This window comes from Temnothorax curvispinosus, unplaced genomic scaffold, assembly GCF_003070985.1.
Source record: "Temnothorax curvispinosus isolate PA1 unplaced genomic scaffold, ASM307098v1 QBEX01000021.1, whole genome shotgun sequence".
In the NCBI taxonomy this organism is placed as follows: Eukaryota; Metazoa; Arthropoda; class Insecta; order Hymenoptera; family Formicidae; genus Temnothorax; species Temnothorax curvispinosus.
This window is the reverse complement of record NW_020209801.1, coordinates 74,257-82,330: the sequence shown is the minus strand read 5'-3', so window position 1 is coordinate 82,330 and position 8,074 is coordinate 74,257.

Here is an 8,074-nt window from a genome sequence, read left to right as displayed (position 1 = left end):
TGTGTGTGTGTGTGTGTGTGTGTGTGTGTGTGTGTGTGTGTGTGTGTAAGACACACTGATTTATAATGTGACTTACAATTGGACTAACTTTTCACGAAACTTTAGTCTTCTCTAAATTGATTTTTGAACTCCTTTTATGATCCGACCACTTCTGTCTGACACCCGTCGAAATAAAGTTGCACTCGCAAAGACACTCGATTCGCCAGCATGTCGAGAGATATTGGGAACGAAATGGTTTAATAATATATCGAGATGAATATACACCCGACAAGAAGCCTATGAGTAGCAGGACTCCGCGACTGGTCGACCAAAAGCGACTCTTTGCTCGTGTGGATATTAAACTTTGAAGATCATCGCTCGTCGCCCCGTTACGTCGCCCGCGTCTCGCTTTGTCGCCTGACTCAGCAAGTGTCATTAATAACTTCGAGGAGGTAGATAAAGTGCTAAACACCGCAGGCATGCCGTGTGCTTGGGCACACATCATTACCCTGGCTAACCAGAGATTCGATAAAGATTCTGATATATTGCCTGCCGATGGCGAGTTTCGAGTAATTATACATCGTTTTGAGTGAATATACCGAAAATATCACGTAATGCTATAAAGGCAAAAGATCTTTGCCTCTCAATTCTTACACAAAGCAATAGAGATCTTTAATATATATGATCTTTAATATATAATAAAACAGTTGTAAATAATGTCTTTTCATTATTTGTAAATTTTGAATACCACACATTTATTTTGTGTTTATGAGTCATACATTATGCATTAAAAATATCTTTAAAATTTAACATAACTTTAATAAATATTCCAATTTTATTCATAGAGAAATATATATAGTGTATTTATTAAAATTTAATCTAAAATAATTGTATGTATTATATGTCGTTTTTATCTGTGTCATAAATCTAGAGATGAAAAGTATATGATTTACTTTAAAAGGAATGGATGGTAACTTTTGAATCTTGGAAGCAATTCTACCTAGAAAGAAGTTATATTAGTTATAAAATATCCTTCTCAAAGAATTAACTTTGATCTGCGATGTATTTTTTAAATAATTACTAGATTGAAAATAATCACGTGGAAAGATTGAACCGGATCATTCTAGACTAGATAAAGAAAAAGTAATCTTTTTCCCAGTTTTTCTTACAAAAAAGTAAACCATATGTCACATAACCATATGTCACATAAAGCATACCTATTCTTGTACATAATGGTAGCATTTAATAGCGCTCGATACATTTTATGTTTTCTCTAAGTACACTGCGTTATCGCTAATATTCATCGGTATCAAGGAAATATTTTGTTGTCGTGAAATGTAAACGGAGCATTCCAATTTAAAAGAACATAATCACAGGTGGCACGAGAATTTGTAATGTACGCATTAGTTGTGCTTTGACATTTTTATCGGTTAATAATTAATTACATAGGGATAAAATCGCAACTAGAAAAGTTGAAATTATCACGCGCCAATCGACGAAAGGTCAAATGAATTTTTTATGTCGCATCGCATGTTCTATTGCACTATGTGCTTTTGCTATTTACTCGGTCCGATGACATACAGCAGTTAACACGCTAACGTACTTATAAGAGGAGAGCGTTACATTGTTCCTTCATTTGTCCTCCCGCGTATTATTATTCGGCACGATTAATAACTGTGACATTAAAATTTGTTTACAAATAATAAAATTAAACATGAAAAAAAGTGGGATGCAAATTCGACATCAGGTATCGGTCGCAAATGCGAAATGTTGGAACATCCTAAAGAGGCAGGCCGCCGAATTTTGCCGCAACACAGGATTACATGGTTACAAATACATCAGTCAAACTCAACGTTCCAAAACGGAGCGGTATGTATAAACTTTCTAATATGTCGTAATTCTGAATGCAATTTGATAAATAAAATGTAAAATCACAAATAATTTCATAAGATAATTATAGCTTAAAACTTTTTCTCATTTAATATTTTCTAGATCACGAACAGTGCTCATTATTGTTATTGAAAGAATAAATTATGAAAATGCGTACATTTGTTAATAAAATTCTTTCAATTTATTTGTTTCTTTTTAAAACTCGATGTTTTGTATATCAGTACAAAATTACCTTTTTCAAAAAAAGGTAAAAAAAGGCGCCAAGTACACGCGCAATGTATGTTGTAAATCTAAAAAGCTTAAATGGTAGTAGCTTTATTTCTTCCTAACAAAATAATTCACAAAATAGTCCAGTCAAAATACGGAAAAAAGGGGGGGTACATAGAAAAAATTGCAACACAAGGTTTTATTACGTCATTGTGTTCAGAAAAATATACTGAACAACATATTCAAATTCCGCCATTTTTCGCTATCCCTAAGTATGTTTTTTATTAACAATTTATAAACAAATTCGTTTTTCTCCACAAATACGATGAATTTTGAAATTTTTGTAGAAATCAAAGTTGTAGAGCAGACAAATATCTACAAAAAATGTTCTTATGAATTTTTTGAAATATCTCATATTATTTGAGATATTTGCAACAAGAGCTACTAGGCTACGCGCGGAGCGGAGCGGAGAGTTCTAACAAGCACACGGCAGTCTCTACCGGTCGCTGCTAGTTCTCTAGGTTCTACAAGAAACTTGAGTTGCGGTTTTCGATACTATGTACTACTAGTATATGTGTTATGTATAAACACACAATATATATATATATATATATATATATATATATATATATATATATACATATATGGGACAATCCACGTCACTTTTACCCCCGCTCTGTCCAAAATTGGTATGGACAAATTTTAATGACTAAGGGCGGAAAATGTTTGTCTTGAAAAGAGCTTTCGAAAGGCGTGTGGCATATATGCGCAATTCAACATGGCGTCATGTTGAATCTGAAATTTTGAATTTATCCCTTTAAGCAGCCATAACTATGACGCCATATTAAATTGCGCATATATGTTACACGCCTTTTGAAAGCTCTTTTCAAGACAAACATTTTCCGCCCTTAGTCATTAAAATCCGTCCATACCAATTTTGGACAGAGGGGGGGTAAAAGTGACGTGGATTGTCCCATATATGTATACACTACCCTCCATAAGTTTGGAAACACTCTATAAAATGCAATATACAGAAAATAGTACATAATAGTACATATGTTATCCAACAGGCTTTTAAAATCAAGAATTTCCATTAATTTTTACATTCCTCAAAGTAACCACACCTTTTGCTTTAATGACTGCCTTGCATATTCTCGGCATACGGTGGATCAATTTTTGGAGTTCAGTCGGGATACGTTTCCATTCTTGCTGGAGAACTTCCCAAAGGTGCACCTGTGACTTGTGATTCGCTGTTCAACAAATTCAACTCCGAGCACTTCGGTGTCGCGAAATAATCATCCGACATATTTTCGGCATGTACAAGTGTTGCAAGTGTCCCAGGTGGAAATATATATGATTATTTGAACGTCTTACGATATATTCATACCAAAAATCTGCACAGATCGCTGCCGTGCGACTATTTATCTGTAAATAGTCGCACGTACGGCATCTGTCATAGAGTGTTTCCAAACTTATGGAGGGTAGTGTATATATATATATATATATACACACACACATATATGTGTGTGTGTGTGTATACATAGACACATATACTAGTATCGAGAACCAACTCAAGTTCCTTGTAGAACCTAGAGAACTAGCAGCGACCGGTAGAGACTGCCGTGTGCTTGTTAGAACTCTCCGCTCCGCTCCGCGCGTAGCCTAGTAGCTCTTGTTGCAAATATCTCAAATAATATGAGATATTTCAAAAAATTTATAAAAACATTTTTTGTAGATATTTGTTTGTTCTACAACTTTGATCTCTACAAAAATTTCAAAATTCATCGTATTTGTGGAGAAAAACGAATTTGTTTATAAATTGTTAATAAAAAACATACTTAAGAATAGCGCAAAATGGCGGAATTTGAATATGTTGTTCAGTATATTTTTCTGAACACAATGACGTAATAAAAGTAATAAAACCTTGTGTTGCAATTTTTTCTAGGTCTAATCGTATTTTGACTGGACTAAAATTGCGTTACTTAACTCAACCCAAGTGATATGTATAGTAGCTTTATTTCTCCCTAACAAAATAATTCACAAAATTGCGTTACCTAATTCAACCTAAGTGATACGTATTTCAAAAAAAGATGTGAAATCTTTAAATTGCGCCAATTGCAAAGAGAATATATATACTTTGAAAAATAATTGTTGTGCAACTACTTTTAAAAAATAAAACAAAATTGTGTTACCTAACTCAGCCCAAGTGGTATGTATCTTTGTATTCCTGAGAGTCTTTCTATCAACCCAAGTGGTAGTAGTTTTAATTCTCCTTGATAAAATTATAATATTACAAAAAATTATTTTAATCACAAAGAATTAAAGAGGTAACATTATAAAATAAAAATATTTAATTAAAATAAAATAAATAAATTTTTCTTGTAAAAAACTTAGCGCTGTTTTTTTAAGGTCAACCCAGACAAACTTGTATAGGTGCATAAGCATATGCATAAAGAGATGGATTGGTCTATTTTCTTTTGCACATATACATATAAACCAATCAATTTCTTACGCTTATGTTTATGCGCTATGCAAATTTGTCTGGATAAGAGCCTCCGCACAAGACTCTCGTATGATAGAGTAGCGTAACGTAACGTGGATTAACGCACAAGAAACGTATCGGTTAGAGCCTCCGCACAAAATTTTCGTATGGTAACGTAACGTAGATCAACGCACAAGAAACGTATTGACGTATAACGCGTCATCTACAATGGCAGCAGGAGTATAAAGTAAGACGTAAGCAGTAAGTTATTGACTAATGGGATTTTTACAATTCAAGAATAATCGACTGTGATTGGTCAATAGAATAGCTTACTGCTTACGTCTTACTGCATACTCCTGCTGCCATTGTAGACGACGCTTAACGCCGTAACCGATACGTTTCTTGTGCGTTGACCCACGTTTCGTTACACTACGTTGCCATACGAAAGTCTTGTGCAAAGGTTTAAACCTTAAAAAAACAGCGCTAAGTTTTTTACAAGAAAAATTTATTTATTTTATTTTAATTAAATATTTTTATTTTATAATGTTACCTCTTTAATTCTTTGTGATTAAAATAATTCTTTGTAATATTATAATTTTATCAAGGAGAATTAAAACTACTACCACTTGGGTTGATAGAAAAACTCTCAGGAATACAAAGATACATACTATTTGGGCTGAGTTAGGTAACACAATTTTGTTTTATTTTTTAAAAGTAGTTGCACAACAATTATTTTTCAAAGTATATATATTCTCTTTGCAATTGGCGCAATTTACAGATTTCACATTTTTTTTTGAAATACGTATTACTTAGGTTGAATTAGGTTGAATTAGGTAACGCAATTTTGTGAATTATTTATTGTTAGGGAGAAATAAAGCTACTATACATATCACTTGGGTTGAGTTAGGTAACACAATTTTGTGAATTATTTTGTTAGGAAGAAATAAAGCTACTACCATTTAAGATTTTTAGATTTACAACATACATTGCGCGTGTACTTGGAGCCTTTTTTTGAAAAAGGTAATTTTGTACTGATATCATGCATTTTGTAGTGATAAGCAAGTATTGGCAAAAAATTTCCATTTTTTATTTTTTAATTATTCACAAATTGACAATAACAACGAATTAAATTTATATATATATATATATATATATATATATATATATGGGGCGTTCTCTGTCAAAAAGGCCACCCCCCTGCCCACTTCAATTTTTGAGATAAAATATTCTTAAAAAACTTAAAATTTTTGTTGAAGTGTCTATTTTTTGATACCGTATGGCGTTTTTAAAAATTCAAAATGGCGGACCCAGAATCGCGAGTAGAATGGAAAAAGCCATTAAAAACACGATAATATTTAGGCAACAAATTTTAAATTTTGTCAATTACATGAGTGTGAATAGTCATTTTCGATGTATTTTTGCCTGCTGAACACGAATCCGTTGTCCAAATTCGGCTAGCACGTCACAATATTGAGAAAATGGCCTCAAAGTTGTAAAAACGACATTTTTGATGGTTTTCGTGACGTTGTAGCACGGCAGCAAATTTTTTTCCTCAATTTCATTAATGCCACGCGAAAGTACCAACTTTTAGCTTTCGAAGGTTACATGGCGTTTGCTGAAAATTCAAAATGGCGGATTAAATATGGCCGTAATGCAAAAATGTCACTTGATTCGGATGAAACTCGGTACTAGGAGGTTTTCGAGGTCGCTAATTCCGAATTTGAAGTCGAAATTTAAAAATTCAAAATGGCGGATTAAATATGGCCGCCCGTAATGCAGAAATGTCACTTGATTCACGTGAAAAAAAACTGTCGCTTCAGTAGCGCCAAAATTTGTCGCTCTGAGACCGACAGGATAGTTTGAATGATTTTATGGTACTTTCTTTCAAAAATACGTGTTTGTAGCTATAAATTCGCATTCAACGACTGAAGAACCACCGGAAAAGCAATTCTGTAAAAGCATGTACGGCTCTCATCGCTTCCTTTCGTGTTATTATTAACTAACTAAACTATCCATTACTTCAAGGAAAAATCGTAATAATAGTTATAACAACCAATGCAAAATTATTGTTAGAGACTTTTTTGCATTTCGGTCGGCCATATTGGATCCGCCATCTTGAATTTCCAAATTTCGACTTCACATTCGGAATCAGGAACCTCGAAAACCCCCTAGTACCGTGTTTCATCCAAATCAAGTGACATTTCTGCATTATGGGCGGCCATATTTAATCCGCCATTTTAAATTTCCAAATTTTGACTTCAGATTCGGAATCAGCGACCTCAAAAAACCCCCTAGTACCGAGTTTTATCCGAATCAAGTGACATTTCTGCATTACGGGCGGCCATATTTAATCCGCTATTTTGAATTTCTAAATTTTGACTTTACATTCGGAATTAGCGACCTCAAAAACCCCCTAGTACCGAGTTTCATCCGAATCAAGTGACATTTCTGCATTACGGCCATATTTAATCCGCCATTTTGAATTTTCAGCAAACGCCATGTGACCTTTGAAAGCTAAAAGTTGGTACTTTCGCGTGGCATTAATGAAATTGAGAAAAAAAATTTGCTGCCGTGCTACAACGTCACGAAAACCATCAAAAATGTCATTTTTACAACTTTGAGGCCATTTTCTCAAAATTGTGACGTGCTAGCCGAATTTGGACAACGTGTTCAGCAGGCAAAAATACATCGAAAATGACTATTCACACTCATGTAATCGACAAAATTTAAAATTTGTTGCCTAATATTATCGTGTTTTTAATGGCTTTTTCCATTTTAATCGCGATTCTGGGTCCGCCATTTTGAATTTTTAAAAACGCTATACGGCATCAAAAAATAGACTCTTCAACAAAAATTTTAAGCTTTTTTAGAGCATTTTATCTCAAAAATTGAAGTGGGCAGGGGGGTGGCTTTTTTGACAGAGAACGCCCCATATATATATATATATATATATATATATATATATATATATAAAACCTCTTATTTTTTACAAATATACATATATGTGTATTTATATTCGTATTATATAGAGAATCGCTATAACATTAAATGTAATAATAGTTATCTATAATATAGAACTATTGTCTCCTATTTTTTAAATTTATTAAATATGTATTGATTAAATACGTATTTATTATATTTAATGTTATTCTTGCGATTCTCTATGTTAAGTGGATATAAATACACATATATATCGTATATATACATATATATAATATTAACATGTTTTTTAAATCATGTTTATCTCTGCAATAATTAAATTATTTATATTAAACCAATTATTATTTTTAAAATAAAAAATTTACCTGACAATGTGATTATTCCTTATCCACTAATTATTAATTTTCAAATAAGTAATAATTCATGTATTAAAAACACATGAAGAATATAAAACAATGCGAAACTGGAAACTACTGGAACAGATTCGGGTCTGGACTAGTTATTTATTGGTTCGGATTCCTTAACTGCTTGAACAGATCGACTGAGAAAAAGTTTATTATAATGGACTATTTTCCC